We start from the raw sequence: 19,351 nt of genomic DNA, 5'->3' as shown, positions 1-19,351 counted from the left end.
AGAGAAGAGCTATAATTTTCCTTCTATTTAGCATTGATATTCCAATATACCCTAACACTATTTAAAAGAATGAAAGGGAAAAAGAATTGACGACCTTCAATATTTATCTCCAATGTCCATAATTTATAGTCAGTCATATGCTCACCTTAAACAAGAGCTCAGAAGTCTACCTCTGCCTAAATAAGTGTAAACCTAAAGCCAATAAGATGGTCATTCAGTGAAGGGAATGAATCATAAGAGCCATGGAACAATTGTCATATCCATCCAATAAATACCGGTCTGATGTGACCTATTATTTCAAACCCTCAAGATTCGTAGCTTGCTGGAGAAGGTGATGGCAACCCAATCGAGTTGAGTGGAGGACAACTACAACTGCTCAATCTCGGCCCCAACAGTGTAACCAAGAATAGGATTGAGGCTGTCATCAGCAGGTTTTCTCATGGAAGAGAGATCCCATACGAGGGCTTGCCAGTCATCTCCAGTAGTGAAGATGTGGCAGGAGCTGTGGGGTGCCCAAGCAATGGCATTGAAACTAGTCTGGTGCCTCTGGAGCTCTATGACAGGTAGGGTTGGATATATGATATCCAAGACTACAACCTTGGGGCTTTCCATGATGATGGTAACCATGTATCTAGGATCTTTCTTGTTCCACTCCAATCTGACCAAGGGAGTATCAGGTTGAGAGCTCCCATAGATAATTGTAGAGTGCTCCTTGTCCCTCAAATCAAAGACCCTAACAGACCCATCTGCACTGACAGAGGAAAAAAGACCTGCACTGGCCAGGAAATTTCGTAGTCCTCCTTGTTATGGGAAATAAACTAGGTGTCGATGAACTCCTTGTTGATGTCCCAGATGGTGTAGGTGGTGTCGATGCTGGAAGTTCCAATCCTCTTGGGTTCTTTCTCATTCCAATCAAAGGAAGTGAGAGGGCCACAAAACTCAATGTTCTTGTTGTTGTTAAAGAGGCTCTTTGCCTCGATGCGGTCATCATAAATGTGCCATATGCTAGAAGAATTTTAGCATACCAAAATACTGGAAGAATTTTAGCATTAGATTTCAACATTAAAACTAGCTCATTCAAATGCCAAACAAACTTGGCATAGCTCTGGGAGAAAATGGGGATGCCCTCGGTCTGTTAGAAATTGTATTTCCTCCTCCTCTTTTCCTTCAAATTGATATTGTAATAATAAGATCCAAAGAGTCAGAGATTTTGGAGTCACAACTAAAGGGTTAAAAGTTTCGATGCCACTCAGTGATAAATTTTACCTTGATAAAAGAAAAATGGTTATAGAGAGCAAGGGTCACGACCCTAAACACAACAAGTTGTTTTCTTATTTGAAGAAAAAGTGTTTCAACCACCTCCTTCACTGACAATCATTATTGATGCTTTGAATCCAATAAAAAAGAGTCTGAGAACCATATAGAAAAAGGCCAAACCCAATCCTTGAGGAAAGTTTAAAAGAGTTAAAAAAAAACCCAATCCTTGAGGCAAGTTTAAAATAGTTTTAAAAAAAAATTTGAAAGTATTTTTTTAAAAGGGTCGTAGTCATGCTCGCTGCGAAAGGTTGGAAGTTGAAAGGGTGTGAAAAATATTGAAAAGTCTTTCTTAAAGTTTGAAAAGTCAAATATTTGAGGTTTTGTTTAAGGTTTTTGACAAAAAAAATCATTCAAAAGGTTTTACAGTATATTGATAAGTGTCCGCCCTTATAAAGGTTTGTAAAGAGTTATAAAATGGTTTATTAAAAAAAAGTGTTTTTTTATATATTAGAAAAGTGTATGGTGTGAAAAAGGTTTACAAAAATGCTTTCAAAAAAGTTTTGGGAGATTTTTATAAAGGTTTTTATAACTTGTTTAAATTTTAAAATATTCCATGATGCTTTAAACAAGTAGGAAATGCATATTTATACACAAATTATTGTATATTTATTTTTTTAAGATAATGGTGAAGTCGGTTTAGGAGAATATAAAATTTTAAGTATGATATTTGTTTGTTGGGTTGTTCATACTTATTTAGTGAAGTGAACTTTATCATTGGACTTGATGGATTTACTAACCTAAGTAGATAATAGCCAAGTTAGTGAAGGAGAATATAGGCTTGGAGAATATAACTTTTTAAGTAATATATTTGTTTGTTGTTTTGGTTTTTCATTTATCTATATCTATATATATATATATATATATATATATATATATATCTATATATATATATATCTATATATATATATATATATATATATATATACATAATTAAAAGAGAATATAAAAAAGGAAAAGGATTTTATTGGAAAAATAGTTTTTATTGAACAAGAAAGATTAGGGTTTTGCAAAAGTCCATTCATTTGCAAGGTTTATGGTATTTTATGCATGACAGTGTTTTGGGTTCACATGTCACGGTTTTGAGTTTAATTCCACAAGAAATCGGTGAAACATAACTTGGAATATTTTGGAAGCATAACTTGGTGCAAGGGGGAGTGACATGCAGTAACAAGATGTGTCACAATTTGTTGAGTCAGCCACATATCTGAGAGTAGATAAACAAGAATCTGAGAGAGAATAGAGCTAGGAGAATCCCACTCAAAAGTGGATGATGGTTGTCAAGACCATAAAATTGAAACACATTATGAAAGCATGCATATGGATGAAGACGATGCAACAATGATTGCAGAGAGAGAAGCAGAAGCCTATGTGTGTGAAACGGAGAAAGAGCATATAAATTCTTAAGGACTCCACTGCAATGTGAATGGTGTAGACGATGGTGAATCCCACTATGATGAGACACATGTGGATGATGACTGCAATGTGATTTATGAATTGGTGAATCTAGCTGCAATTGATGAATTTCATGAAGTTGAAATTGTCAATGAGCACATGCATGCTCAGATATCCCACAATAGAGTGGATGAAAATTATGTTGATGTTAAATTTGATGAAGAACCATTAGCTAGTGATGAGTGGTTGCATATTATGCAAAAAAATACTCTTATTGATATGTTATTATTTGGTGAGAGAATCCCACTTGTGTTTGGAAGCCAAGTGGAAAACAACATGTTTGTAGCAACTTATGTTTGATGACATTTATTGACAAGAAACAAGAAAAAGAATGTTTCCCTTATGGCATATGTTTTGAGAACATGATCTACCCTATGTGTCCCTATACTTGGTCCACATAAGAGAGAGAGGATGATCTCTAACAAAGATGCGGGAAAATAGTGTGAAAGCTCTCGAGAATATATTAATCAGGATGATGGTGTCAAAATTGGATCTGGAAGGGCATATAAATCAAATGCAGATGGACCCACAAGCTAACCCAATGACCATACTCCTTCACTTGGTGACAATTGAATGAGATATCTAGGATATGGAAGATGGATAAATCAATCAGGTAATAATCTCAATCAATAGGCATATTGAAACAAAGGTCTCGTCTTGTTTCACCAATGAAATTTTCCATCTTTCAAACTTAAAAATGTGTGAAACTTGATGTTATCAGGGTTCAAAACTCCTGCGTTTATATGATTAAAAATATAAAGGGTATACAAAATAGGGCACAAACACAGAATCAAACCCTGAGCATGGTCTCACTATTAGAAAATATATTTGAATTTTGAAGCACCAAATTGATCCAGGCGGATATTGGTGGCCACCCACCAATTCCACTTGGACCCCCACAATTGTTTCTTTCAGTTTTTCAATTTCCTTAATTATAGCACAATTTACTACTTTTAGCAGTTTTTTGGGTCCTGAACTTCCCGAACCAATTTGAGGCCATAAACGATATTTTTTGGAAAACTGGGAGCAACATGAGTCCATGGACTGATGTTGCTCTTCCTAAATTTGTATTTCTAGGATATATCTTTCTAACGAGATATTGTGCATGTCAAACAGAGATCGTATGCCAAAGTTACGACCCCGAGAAGTTGATGTACCAATTTACCCAAACGGGGCCCATAACTTGGAATTTCATCTTCTAGGGTTAGGTTTTTGGATGTTTAGGGATTTCCATTGTTTCTCAACAATAAATAGGCCTTCAAGCCTCATTTTAACATAGTTCAGATGCAGGTAGCTGCCACATCTCTTCTCAGGGATAAGCTACCATCGCCCTGGCTAGTTTATTTCCATTTTTGTTTGTAAGCATATTTTAGTATTTTACAATAATGAAATGAAGTGTTATTTCTATTGCATCTCTATATGTATGGTTATATCTGTAATTTTTTGCATTCCTGTGTAAATCCAGTTCAATGGTATTAGAGGGGTCTGCTCTTTCTCTGTCTTTCTTTACATGTCCCCATTGAGGTCAGGATATAAGGAGTTAGGGCTTGAACTGGTCGAACCTTTGCAACACCAGACTTGCAAATCCTGATGGCCTCCCATGGTGGATGAAAAGAAAGATGAGGGGGAAGGATATCCTATCAAAATCTTTCTCGAAGACGCCCTTGAGCAACAAAGGAACGCGATGATGGACAACTTTGCCCAGATCTTTCAGCAGCTACCCAGGGGCGACACATCTACTTCCAGCAGCTACTATGGAAGTGCCACACCCTTTAAGGTACAGGTTAACTTTGATATTCCCATATTTGAGGGTTAGATAGATTCAGACTCTGTAGATGAATGGTTAAATCTGGTAGAAGGGTATTTTTTTGTTCATGATTTTTCTGGCCAGGAAAAGATTACTTTCTCTCTTCTCAAAGCCACCCCCCATGTCAAGGACTAATGGGAAGCCTACTGCGAGTAGAAGGATGAAAGTACAACCTCACTGTTTTTAGTGGCACCCACTTGGAATTCATTCCGGGCTGCCATCAAGGAGTAGCACTACCCTGTCAGAAGCTATGAGGATCAATACATAAATTGGACCAGGTTGCGGTAGGGAAGGGACCAAGATGTGCCGGGTTTTACCAATATTTTCCATACCCTTCACAAAAAGTTGGGTATCAAGGATTTAGAGCAGAATTTGGTACTCAAATACCGCGTCTGCCTATACAGCCACATCCAGGAAGAAATAGAATTCCTGAACATCTCCTCGCTCGGCATGGCATACCGATATGCCTTCAAGATCAAGTAAAAGTTTAAATAGAAGAAGTGAGACTTTGGATCTGTGAATCCGAAGCAAGGGAAAGGTGGCCCCAAAATGTAGAACGAAGGACAAAGACAAGGCGGGGTGACCCAAGAACACCCACCAAAGCTGCAAGCAAAGAATAGCGCCGCAAAGTTGAAAAAGGACACGGGAAAGTGCTGTGAGTTCCATAAGAGCTCCACTCAAAAAATAAGTGAGTGTTAGGCCAAGCAGTCATTGGTGACTGAGTTAAAGGTTTCAGAATCAGATGCATGTTCCAATTCTAAGTCAGAACCTGATAAGGGGAATCACAAAGGGAATTAGATTATTGATGCGGAGCCCAATGCCACCATTTCCACCACGAAGATCCAAAAGGAGGAACCCAAAGATCCCGAGGAGGAGGAGCACCTCTTTCACTCCCAGATGTGGGTAAAGGGCTCCCTGCTATCATTCATTGTCGACAACAGGAGCCAAAAGAACCTAATTTCGGTAGAGGTCGTGAAGCGGCTGGGCTTACCAACCATAACACATCTACAACCGTACACCATCGGTTGGCTTCACCAAGAACAAGATCTTTGCATGAGCCAATAGTGTCGCCTTCCATACAACATCAAGCCCTTCACGAATGAGGTGTTGTTTGACGTTGCTCCCCTTGATGTTTGTGATATATTATTAGGACAACCATACTTGTGGAAGAGACATGTTGTGTATGAATCAAGGCCCTATTATGTTATTTTTACTTTGGGAAATAAGTTGTACAGGATACCAGAGGTAGCACCACCTACCGCCATCTCTTTTGTTACTGCAAAACAATGCAGTAAGCTCATTTCCAAAACTGGGAATTTTTTTTTCCTGATGATATGTCCTCAAGGAAAGAAGAAGATGGTGGCCACGACCTCTAGACAGGAACCCTCTGCATGACAACTACAGATGCACAAGGTCATGGAGGAGTAACAGGACACCTTCACCTCCTCCGTAGGGGTTTCCCTGCACTGTTAAGTCAAGCACTCCATCGATCTAACCCCAGGTGCACCGTTTCCCATTAGACCAATCTATTGGTGCTCCGTTATGGAGAACGATGAAATCAAGAGGAAGATTCAGGAGCTGCTGTAGAGAGGTGACATCCGTCCGAGTTGATTTCCCTATGGGAGCCTGATCGTGTTGGTACAAAAGAAGGATGGGACTTGGAGACTCTATATTGACTATTAGATGCTGAACAAGATCACTATTCGTAATAGGTACCCGATCCCACAGATTGATGACCTCCTGTGTAATATCCCTCCCTTTAATAATAAATAATAAATAATAAAAATAATAAATCATAAATGTTAAATAGTAAATGATATTTAATAATATACAAGAAAATAAATAAAAATAATAAAAATAAAAATAGTAATAACTATACTAAAGCTCTAAATAAGAATAAATAGAAATAAAACAAAGAAAACAATAAAAAAATTAGTAAAGCTATCAAAAAGAAGAAAATAAAACAAGAAAGCTAAAAATCAAAAGAAAAGTAAAGAAATAAAACAAGAAAGCTAAAAATCAAAGTCGCATGTAGACACATGGAGTGTGTGCATGTGGTTCCCATCCAATGTTTGCTCTATTTATTAGATGGTGAGGAGGATGGGAGGCATTCCATCTTTCCAAGATTCTATCTTTCATTCTCTTGGGAGAATGGTGTTCTAAGACATAGGAGTCACTGGCAGTAGTACGTTGATTGAGGGCTCGGGGGTGGCCAGTTGTAGCAAATCCTTGCACAATTGAGCCTACGGTTGGGTGGAGAGTCGTCCCCAAAACCTGGTTGCGGTAAGCCTACTTCTACCACAGGTAAGCACAGGTAAGCACTATTCATAGTTTGAATTTAGTTAATTAATTACATGATTGTTTGGCTAGGTAAGTGCCACTTTGATTTAAATTTAATGTTAATAAGTTAATTAGATATTTATTTTGGGCTGTTACATATGGTATCAGAGCTTTGGCTCAACCCTTAGGGCCTATGGGCATCTTAGAAAAAAAATTATTTTGTTGGAATTTTTAACTTGACTTGTTTTGAAGTTACAGGATGGTTACTTCCAGGAGGCCGCATATTTTTTCTACAAACCCTCGCTATACACGTAAATTTTTATTCAGTGCATACTTACTGCATAGTTATATTTTGATGGTGTTCATTTTTAAAGTCATTCCTATGAGTAATCTCCACAGCTAATCTTATCATGTACATATTTTCATATCCGGGCTCCTTCTTGTTGTCCCCTGCATCTTTACTGGTTGTTTATTCCAATTTTCTTAATCCAGAGACCACCCAATTATTTATAATCAAATTTCTTGGGAATTGTTGGGGATTCTCAAGTAGAGCCCATGGAGGCATGGAAAGCTTTGTAATTGTACACAATGTGGGGTTTTAAAAGAGAAATTTTTTATTTTACCTTAATTAAATTAATCCATATTTTTTTTTAATGAAGTGAAATAATTTAATTTAAATAGAAAAAAAAAAGAATGCATGCAAGTAGTAGTTTCCCATGACCCCAGATTTTCTCTATTCTTGTAAAGCCCCTCTTTCCTTGATTATTAAAACCCTTGCGTGATAACCCATAAATTATTCCTTTTACCTTAGGGAGTTTCCTCCTAATATATTATGTGAATTTTAATGAAAACGAATTTACAATACTCGATTCTCTTCCGTGAAAGAATGAAATGCAATAAGATTTATTTAATGGTAAGTTTCGGTACTGTCAATAAATTTTTTTGGGTGCCTCCACGCAGAGGGAACGGAGTTATGGATTATTAAATTTTGGGTCCTTCGAAAGATAGTCAAATAATTTAATTTTCAAGTTTTCTATCCTTATGTGATCCAGGCATGCTATTTGTTCCTCTACAACCTGAAATCTGATCGTTCTTTTCTGCATAGGTTGTAATTTCCCATTTCTGGGCTACAAACTGTTTCTGTTTCTCATTTTGTAAATCTGTGTACTCGTTATATTGTTTGGCCTGTGGTCAAATTCCGACCTTAGCTCAGTTGGTAGAGCGGAGGACTGTAGTGGGATAAAAAGTCCTGGTTGACATCCAAATGTAGCTACAGAATCTTCATTCCCCAAAGAGCTAAAATCCCCCCACTGTTACGCACTGCATTATTCTGCACTCAGAACAACCGCGAGACTAACCAGTCTTCCATGCCAGAGAATCTGCGGAAAAAAAAAAAAAAAATTCTCTTCTCCCTCTAATAATTGACACGTCCTAAGAACTTTTCTATTGTACCTTGTCTCCCGCAAAATGAACTGTCGCAATCTTTTTAGCTTCGTGAGGCGTACCCGTATGTAACATCTGATACCTCAATCACAGAGCCTGGATCCGACGATATTTCATGGCCACTTGTTTGCTGGCGATCATACAGAATATCGTTTTCCCCTTTTATACACGTGGTAGAGCATATTCTGATTCTCTTCTCCATCCCCGTCTCGCCTCAGATCTTCTGTTAATTTGATTTTATTGGAAGTGCTCGAGCTTCCAAAGGTCTCTTCTGAGCTCTTCAATCAGAATTATTTCGAATATATGTTTATTCACATAAGGTATTTTCAGGTAGTTTGCTACCCTGCAGCAGTTATTGATGCCCAGGAGTAATTTTCTTAATAAAATTTCGGTGAAAAGTTATTGATTATTGTGTGAGAGAAAATGGGCAAAGCTACCACGCGAGCAATCTTGGTATTATCTGTTGTTGCGTGTGCTGCTGTGGGTATTTTTATTTTAATTTTTTGGGATCAACGGAAATGGAAAGGCATTGAAATTTTTAATTAAGATGTTGAGGAACATTATTTTATTGAAATGTTTTTGTTTGTCATTGAAATTGTTTTACATATATGTTAGAAATTTATTTTCTAGCCTTATTGTCCCATGGCAAACGCGATTCCAATCTCTGTAGCGAAAAAAAAAAGAGAATTGCTATGTCATAAATAGAGCAGGAATTTTAGTCATTTTCAAAGTTTTATTATTGAAGTTGTGTGTGTGGTGCAATGATGCTGTCAAAAGTTCTGTCCAACTATACATTTCGTCTCAGTTTTGAAAAGATGTTTTTAAGTCGGACTGCACACTATTTTTACCCAACTCATTTTGTGCGTTCTTTTCGGAGAATTTTGGTCAAAGATCAAGTTGTTGAAATCTTTTGAGATTTTCAACCTAAGTATTAAATATAGTTTTTAGTTTTTAAATAAATTTAGATTATAAAAGTATAATCCATTAACAATTAATCTAATTAATCTAATTACAGATTTTTTTATTAACCAGACTTTAGCTAATTTAATAAAAATGTCACTTCATTAAAATATATTTCTGTTTGCTTTTGGGGGATTTTGTTCAAGTCTAGTAGTTGAAATTACAATATTTTTAAATTCTAAACATTTACTGCAAATTTGTAACTTCTAAATCCATTTAAATGATAAAAATGTAATTTAAACAATAAATTGATTTAGGTATAGTATTTTTTTTTTTAATTAAATTTTGATTGAGTTAATTTTGTTTGAGTTGAGTTGAAGTGTTAGCACTCCACTCCACGTTCAAGAGTTTATTAAGGAGCGCTAACTCCACATTCAAGTGTTTATTAAGGAGTGCTAACTTTTGAGTTATAATGGATGGATTTAGCAATCTTTAACCAACAGTTAGATTTGGCTTCTTATATTTAAATATTAATATTTATATAAAGATTTTGGATATATTTTAATGTTGAGTTTATTTCTTGAATTTAAAGAAATAGGTTAAAAGTTTAAAGGTAAAAGTCTATTTATTTAAAAATTAGGGTTTCATTTTTTTAAGACGATTATGAGTCAACATGTATTATTTATGAAGAGCAATTAATAATAAAGGCATAATCTAATTAATAGATAAAATGATCTTTTCCTCAGAAAAGGTATAGTCTAATTTATAGATGAAATGGTATTTTGGCCGCAGTTAACAATACAATTTCAAACAATCTTGTAATTTTGGTTATTTAAAATACATTTTTTAATACATAAATGGATTTAGCACCATGAAAAATGGGGCATAATAACTGAAAACGTTGAGTAATTCGTCTTTATCTCACTTGTGTTTTAGATTGAAGTAGTATATCTTTAATTTCCTAATTAGTAATCTCATCTACGATCATTTACTTGTGCTTTCATTTTCATAATTCTCACTTGCTCCATTTGTCATAACATATTATAAGTGAAGATTTTTAAGAGCACTTTCTATTAAGGCAGTTGAGTTATTGTTCTAAGATTTTCATCTAATTGTCATTTCCTTTACTTGCTTTATTGATTAATCCTTACATGCTTCATTGAATCATTGTTGTAAGCTAATAATCTTGTAATAAATCTTGATTACAAGTGAATTGGTATTTCTTTTTTTGAAGCGTCTTGTTTTGAGAGATGAGGGTTTGACATTGAGAGAACTTGGTGACAATTGAGAGAGAACTCTGTGTGAGCTAACACAAAGCCAGATTATCTTCCACCCCTTTATTGGCAAGGAGGTCCACTAATCTATTTGCATTCCTTCTGATATGAACGAAAACAATTGCTCGCCCTTCTACAATGATTGCTGCTAGTTGTTAAACACCGTGGTCCAAGCGCCAACAACTTTTGCATTTGTGAGCTGGAGAGCCACCAAGTATGCAGTTGGCTATTTGAGTGGGTGGAGATTATGTGATCGGGCTATGATTATTCCTTGGATGAGGAAATGGTACTATTAAATGGTACTATTGATATTATAGTGTGTGCATATTTCTCGACATTGTTGTCGAAAGGAACAATGGAATTTGCAGGAACACGCATATCCATGGCCGCAAGCTTACAATCTTATGTCTTATGCAGGAAATTTATGTCTTATCTGGGCAGTTAATATGGCTAAATGTATTGTAATTTAAGGGATTCGATATGGTGTTGCCTTCGCATGTGCGCTTGCAGGCAGGCCATATAATTAATAAAATGATTTTATTTTGGTGTTGGGGAGGAATAACCTTCCCAGTCATCCGATCTAGTTCTGGGTCGGGTGACAGTGTCTCTTCTTATTATGGTGTGGAATATTTCTTTGATGATTTGATTTCTTAAATTTCTTGAGAGTAATTATTTAATAGCCATAAAAATCTCAAGATACATTCAATAAATTTGTTTAACGATTTATTTTGTTAAAAGCAGTCCATTTAGTTCTTCTAACATAAGTTATGATTGCTTAAATAGATACTTAAATATTTCACTCTACAGCACACAATTTAATCTTTTAATCTTGGATACTGATAATCTACCCATAATTGACGATGTATAATTCTCTAAAAGATTGCACTATTGAAATGGTATAATGGCATGTTTTTTGTAACAAATATTTACTGCTGGTGTAACTACTCACCACCAGTTCATTTTACAACACAATTTACATAGAACTTGATGTATTTGGATAATTGAAGTGGAAATTTGTCACCAATTAAAGTGCTCTAAAATAGTGAAATCTGTTCCAATTGACAATGGATAAACTCTGATATCTTATTACCTTTAGATGATCATTGTTCACTAGCATCTGTTCATTATTTCATTGTTCAATCTAATCTAAAAACACAGAGATAGCATTCCTTGAATGTTGATCATACTATTCACTAATTATTTGGGTTGGATTGTTGTTCTCATTGTCCTTTAGCAATAGCAGTTGCTTGGCATTTCTCTGGTCTATTATTGCAAGAACACAACTCTCTCAATATGATCTTTTAATAAATTTAATTTTACACTGCCATTGCCATTCAGATTACATGTATCTGCTCATTTACTACTATATTCTCAATGCCAAATCATACAGACTTGGATTTCAGTTTAGATGTTTAGTATAATGTTACATGAGGTTTCGTGATTCAAGTTTAATTACATATAGTGGATAAAGATGTCAAAAGAGAAATGGAAAGGAGAAACTTGCTAATGATAGTTCATGTGATTATGGCCAACTTGGATCGTAGAGAACAAGTATCACAACAGGGGTAAGAAATCAATAAGAAGAAACAACCGATTTTAGAACATAATGGAAGAGTTGGTATAATCATGACTTGGTACTCTAAAGGTATCACTATAAGGTCTATCTAAGGATGATGCACATAAAGAAGAAAATATTGGCAATCAACTAATGAACTTGAAAAATTAGGGTAATAATGAAGGTTATTTTAAGGAACCTGTAAGGTATGAAAAATAGAATGATTGGAGAAGATAAGTTGTGTGCATAACAACATCTATAACAATGGGAGAGCCACATTGTAAAATTTTTCATAGGTGACTAACTATATGAATGAATTATGGATAACAAGATGCATGATAAGGAGATTTTATTATGTTGATGTCTTAAAATAGGAAAATATAAGTGGATTACACTTGGTAGCTATCTTAATGAATTTATTTATCAGGTCTTACCCAAGTTGGAAATAGTAACAACATTTCCAAGGTATATCAGTGCTATAGGAGAGGAGGAAAAACCATAATGATTGGAGGTGAGAAATTCAAGTCAATTTAATAAAATAGAATGAAGTGAAGAAACTTCCATTTTTGAAGCCAATAGACATGGAATAGTAGGAAATCAAGACAGGGAGAAAAAGAAAAATATATCTATGAATATCATATAGGAGAAAATGAAGGGATGTTCTATCAAGAAGAAAGTTCTTTTAAAGGTATTAATGAGTAGATCTAGAAACATGATTGGTAATGGTCATAATGATGATCTACATATTTTAAAAATGTGAAGGTGTGAAGTTGCATGATGACCAAATGATAATAAATGAGGAAGATATAGGAAGGAATGTTGCTAGAAATTTTAGACAGATACCTTGAGAAGGATTGTGTACATAGTGACAAAAGAAGTGAAAGTCAACTAATAGAGATTGTACTTGACTCGTTATTTCATGAGTAGGACTTTACATAACGTTAAAAGAGGTTGTTTCCACATTTAAGTTTCTCATGGGCAATGATGGTAGTAGTGTTTCCAACTGTTTCAAAATCTAAAATAATGATACTATTTAATAAGAAAGAGTCTTTTGCCCAACTTGATGAAACTGAATTTATGATAAAGCAATCAAGTGGTATTGAGATACAAACTTTACGAACTCGACGAGATCAGAAAATATTTCTGTGGATGAAGCGCTGATTGTTAAATAAGTCAACATGGATTAACAAATCCTTGCAAGTAAATTGAGCATGCTATAAAATTAAATCATGATGAAAAAATGTTTATATGCAATTGCATGTGGTTCCCATCCAATGTTTGCTCTATTTATTAGATGGTGAGGAGGATGGGAGGCATTCCATCTTTCCAAGATTCTATCTTTCATTCTCTTGGGAGAATGGTGTTCTAAGACATAGGAGTCACTGGTAGTAGTACGTTGATTGAGGGCTTGGGGGTGGCCAGTTGTATCAAATCCTTGCACAATTGAGCCTACGGTTGGGTGGAGAGTCGTCCCCAAAACCTGGCTGCGGTAAGCCTACTTCTACCATAGATAAGCACAGCTAAGCACTATTCATAGTTTGAATTTAGTTAATTAATTACATGATTGTTTTGCTAGGTAAGTGCCACTTTGATTTAAATTTAATGTTAATAAGTTAATTAGATATTTATTTTGGGTTGTTACATCCTGGACCAACTAAAGGGGGAAAAATATTTCAGCAAGATCGATTTGAAGTCAGGATATCACCAGGTACCAATCGAATCCTCCGATGTGTGGAAGACTACCTTCAAAGCCAAGGAGGGCCTTTTCAAATGGTTGGTTATGTCTTTCAGATTGACGAATTCTCCTGCAACCTTCATGAGGCTAATGGATGACATCTTGCAGCCATTCACCAACTCATTTGTAGTGGTATACTTGGATGACATCCTAATCTTTAGCTAGAGTTGGGAAGAGCACCTCCACCACATCCGATAGGTTCTCCAAACGCTGCAGCAACACAAGTTATGTGCCAATTTGGAGAAATGCACTTTTGGCATGACCCAGGTTCAGTATTTGGGATACATTATTGATGAACGGGGGGTGCATGTGGATCCAACCAAGATCCAAGTCATTCGGGATTGGCCATCTCCAACCACTCTGACAGAGCTCCGCAGCTTTTTGGGTCTTGCCAACTTCTACCATAGGTTCATGTTGTGATTTTCTCATATCACCTGGCCCTTGAGTCAAGTCACTAAGGGAGGAGCGAAAGAAAAATTCTTTTGGTCTGAATCTCAATAGAAGGCATTCATAGAGTTGAAAGATCGCCTATGCTTAGCACCAATACTTGCATTACCAAACTTGCAACAACCATTTGAGGTCGAGATAGATGCCTCTGACTATGATATTGAGGCAGTCTTTACTCAACACGGGCATCGAGTGGCATATCACAGTGAGACACTTTCAGACACAGTCCGGAAGTATCCCACTTATGACAAAGATATGTATTCCATTATGTAGGCCTACCGACAATGGAAGAATTACATTTTGGGGAAGGAAACGGTCATCCACACAGACCACCAGCCCCTATAGTTCATACAGACCGAAGGGAAATTTCAGAATGATCGCCATCAGAAGTGGTCCACATACCTACAACTGTTCCATTTGAATATCAAGTATAAGAAGGGTAATACCAATAATGTTGCAGATTGCCTCAGTCAATCATCGATCATGGCATTAACCACTGTGCTCAACTCTTGTGGGCACGAGACTTCTGATTGGCCACTTCTCTACAAAAGTGACCCAGAATTTGGCCGCACATACCGGACACTCTTGGAGGGTTAGCATGTTCCAGATTTTCACCTCCAAGATGTCGTGTTATGTCACTTGGGTCACCTTTATGTTCCTTCAAGCGAGCGTGCCAAGATGATTTGGGAAGCACACTAAAGTTGGGCTGCTGGGAATTTCGAGGTCGAGAAAATGGTGGCAGTACTACAGAAGTATTTCTATTGGACTAATCTTCAACAGGATGTCAGGAAGTACAACAGATCATGCACTACATGCGCCATTGCCAAACCGACCATCAAGAAGCAAGGCCTCTATACCCCGCTGCCTACCCCTAGTCAACCTTGGGAATCCATCTCCATGGATTACATGTCGGGCCTTCCTTATACTAAGCATGGAAATGAATGTGTTTTTGTGGTCTTTGACAGGTTCTCAAAGATGGCCATTATGGCAACCTGCAAGAAGAATATCACAACAAAAGCCACTACTAAACTCTTCTTTAAACGAGTGTGGGTACACTTTGGGATCCCACAGTCTATCATCTTAGATCAGGACTGCAGGTTCCTCAGTACATTTTGGTCTAGTCTCTAGTCGATGCTGGACACCAAACTCAGTAAGTCCACAACCTTCCATCCCCAAACTGATGGCCAGACAGAGGTTGTCAATAGGATGATCGTACACATTTTGCGCATGTACAACTCAAAGAGTCCATGCACATGGGATGAGAGCCTCCCCTATGTTTAGCACAGCTATAACTGGGCTTTCCACAGCTCGACTGGCCACAACCCTTTTCAGGTGGGCTTGGGATTCTAGCCACTATGTCCCATTGATGTGGCCATGCCATTTGTAGTTACTCATGCAGATTTGACTCTTGTCTAGTTTGAAATAGATAAGGAAAACAGCTTCATTGAGGACATCCAACATATTCGCTAGCTGGTCCATGACATTCTGGAGAAATCAAATGTCAAGTACAAGTAGCGACATGATCAACATCAGGTGCCACACAAGTTTCAGGTGGGCGACAAATTCTAGTTGCATTTGCAAAAGGAACACCTTATCGGAGCCTATCGAAAACTCATACCACTCCGATATGGTTCTTACACCATTACCAAGGTTGTGGGATACAATGCATTTGAGCTCAGCATTCCCCCATTCCTAGGTCTGCACCCAGTGTTCAATGTGGACTGCCTTCAACCATAGTTTCCACCATTACTAGACACATACGACATTGCAGAACAACTCACACCCATTAGATTTAAATCCAAATTACATGGAACAAGCTACAACTGATCGGATCATGGACACACAGATCAAGCACACTTGCCAGCAGAATATCCAACTGTATCGAGATGTCAAAGCAGACGAACTCCTTCACTAGGGAAAGTGGCTCACTAGGGACAAAGTTCAGCAGAAGTTTCCTCATCTCATGGAGGAACTCAACGCAATGGGGACCTTTTCTTCCTAAGGGGGGAGGAATGATCTAGGTGGATATTGGTGGCTACCCACCAATTCTACTTGGACCCCCACCATTGTTTCTTTTAGCTTTTCAGTTTCCTTAATTATAGCACATTTTACTATTTTTTGCATTTTTTCGGGTCCATGAACTTCTGGAGCCATTTTGAGGCCCTAAACGACATTTTTTGGGAAAACTGGGAGAAACATGGATCCACGGTCCTACTTTTCTCTTCCCAAAGTTTTAGTTCTCGAATATATCTTTCTAACGAGATATTATGCATGTCAAACAGAGATCGTATGCCAAAGTTGTGAGCTCAGGATGTTGAAGTACCAATTTACCCAAACAGGCCCACAACTTGGCGTTTCATCTTCTAGGGTTAGGTTTTGGATGTTTAGGGTTTTCCATTATTTCTCAACAATAAATAGGCCTTTGAGCCTCATTGTAACATAGTTCAAAGGCAGGTAGCCACCACATTTCTTCTCAGAGATAAGCTATCATCGCCCTAGCTAGTTTATTTCCATTTTTGTTTGTAAGCATATTTCAGTATTTTACAGTAATGAAATGAAGTATTGTTTTTGTTGCATCTCTATATCTATGGTTATATATATAATTTGTTGCATTCCTATTTAAATCTAGATCACAGATAGGCATGATTCTTTGAAGATAACATCTCCATGACGAAGTACCATAAGGTGTACATTTCCAGAACCCCAAACATCAACTACCCTAGGCCACACTGTTGTTGTTGTTTCCTTCCCATAGGTGCACCACATTGCTTACCTATTTCAAGTGATGGCACAATTCTTAATAAGATTAATGAATACCACTCCTTTTAGAATTCTCAAATTGATTCACATATTGAAATCATTGTAAACCCTGAAAAAATAATTAATGGGGTTTTGGGCAAAAGGAGGAAAACTGAAAAGAAAAAAAAAATCAATGGGGTTTTGGGAAAAGGAGGAAAAATGAACTCAGAAGGAAGCATGGAATCGTTGTCCAAGTGTGAGTCGAAAGTTAAGATGGATTTTTTGTACTTTCCACCTGTCGCAAAATCTTGCTCAAATTTATTGTGCTTGGAAATATCACTCAAATTTAACGTTCTTGGAGGGATTATATTTTCCCTAATTTAATAATAATATGATGCATTTATGTTGTCATTAAAATTAAAATGGTGTAAAATAATTTTTATCTATTAACAATAGTCTTGGTGTAAAGTTTTATTTATTTATTTTGAAACATGTAATCTTACAATTTGATTTCCATTTTCAATTTAAATTTTAATAAAAATTAAATCCCATGCAAATTGATTAATTTGTATTTTTTCAATAACTTGAAACCCTATTATAACTCATTTTTCAAACTACAAGTGAAGACATCCATATTTAGTTGCTATCTCCGAATGCATCCTAACTCACCACTGTTATTCAAGGAAAACCACATCACCTGGAATGACCTGTTGGCGGTCTATAAAGGGGCAGGATTTCATGCTTACCAGATGCCTCTGTGTCTTCTCCCATTAACATGTCCCTTATGTTCAACGGAGATGATCTCTTAGCCAAGAAGAAGCAGCTTCAAGGCATACTCCAGGCCTATTCGATGAATTTATATTTCAAAGAATATATTAAAATTAATAGTTAATTTTTATTTATTTATCGAATTCTATATTAATATGACTTGTCTTTAGTGCAAGATTAGCTAGCCTTACATTGAGGAAATCAACCCCTGATTCTGTTGCTATTGACTTTTCAAGTAATGTTTTCCCAGTTTCATAAAGGCCATACACCAAAACACTGGAGGACTAAGGAACTTGCTCTGCTTAAACAAATTAGGCCTTTGTAATGGAAGAATAACCAACTCATGAAGTTCCTATTTAATGTATTCTAACCCTCCAATTGAGTCAAAGGTTTTATAAATATCATCTATATTTATAACATAACAAGCTATCACAACTTGTAAGAGAAAGGAATCACAATCCAAAAAAAAACAGTGTACGATTAAAATCACTAACATAAATGACTATTTTGTTTTATTGGAGTACTTTTTAAGTAGTCATATTTTTGTTACTAAACTAAATTAGTCATTCATGTTAGTCATTTTTAGTTGCATTACTTAATATCTAGTCGTATATTTTAACCCAATACTATGTTAGTCATCTTGAGTTGGGTCACTTAATATTGCTCATTTTTGGTAGTATTTAACTTGAAAAAGTTGTGGTGACTAACTTTTTTAGTCACCTGGTCACTAATTTCATCATTTTCTACTAGTGTTTCAAACCTCATAATGGAAAGTTCAAAGGAAAAGACAAGGGAAAGGAAAATAAGGAAGCTACAACCAAGAAGGAAGGAGGAGGAAAGTGACATTGCAAACATTGCAAGAAGGAAGGCCATGATGATGAACATTGTTGGAAGTTGCATCTAGAACTGAAACCAAAGAGATTTGGTGGAAAGGGAAAGTAGAAGACAGTGGCAACTGTGCAGCAGGACCTTGGATTCGACTTTAGTGAGAGGACATAGATCATAGTAGTGGGCGTACAAGGTAACCTTTCTCTTCATGATAATGAAAATTCTAAAATTCATGTGAATGCAAGTTCTTCAAATGAGTCTCTTGTTAATGAACGAAAGATGAATGAATTGTTCCATATTATAGTTTTGATGAAAGATACTAAAGTGGAAAACTTTTTTGATCTGAGCTCTCAAGTAAATTTAATTTCAAAATCCTTGGTTAAGAAATTAGGGTTGGAGACCAACCCTTATCCAAAACCCTACCCTCTTGGTTGGGTGTGTGACAAAGAAAAATTGCATGTAACCAAACAATGTAGGGCTTGATTTGTGATTGCATCTAAAGTTGTATATGAGGTTGATATTGATGTTGTACCTTTGGATATATGTGGAATTGTATTGGGGAGTCCATATTTATATGACAAGATCAATTTTCTTTTGCCATGAAAACAAGTATCATTGCACAAAATATGAGGTGGAATACATTGTTAGGGCTCATTAAGCCAAGATCAATACAAGTCTTGTAAGTGTAGTTCGGATGAAGAGATTGATAAATTATAGAAAAGGTTACATGCTCATGGTTGTGAGAGAAAAATATGCAGAGACATCTGAAAATTTTCAAGGTTGTGATCCGAGTCATGAAAATTAAT

The 19,351-nt window shown here is 36.3% G+C and overlaps 1 pseudogene; it reads right to left on the bottom strand.

The window, feature by feature from the left end:
- Positions 1-297: 297 nt before the first annotated feature.
- On the bottom strand, positions 298-8,225 carry LOC149202826 (WD repeat-containing protein LWD1 pseudogene; annotated as a pseudogene).
- Positions 8,226-19,351: the final 11,126 nt, after the last annotated feature.

Source organism: Pinus tabuliformis, chromosome 2_1 (genome assembly GCF_031772625.1).
Source record: "Pinus tabuliformis cultivar Carrire ecotype Pingquan chromosome 2_1, CPIR1, whole genome shotgun sequence".
Classification (NCBI taxonomy): domain Eukaryota; kingdom Viridiplantae; phylum Streptophyta; class Pinopsida; order Pinales; family Pinaceae; genus Pinus; species Pinus tabuliformis.
The sequence above is the reverse complement of the archived record's forward strand: the minus strand, read 5'-3'. Positions and strand labels throughout refer to the sequence as shown.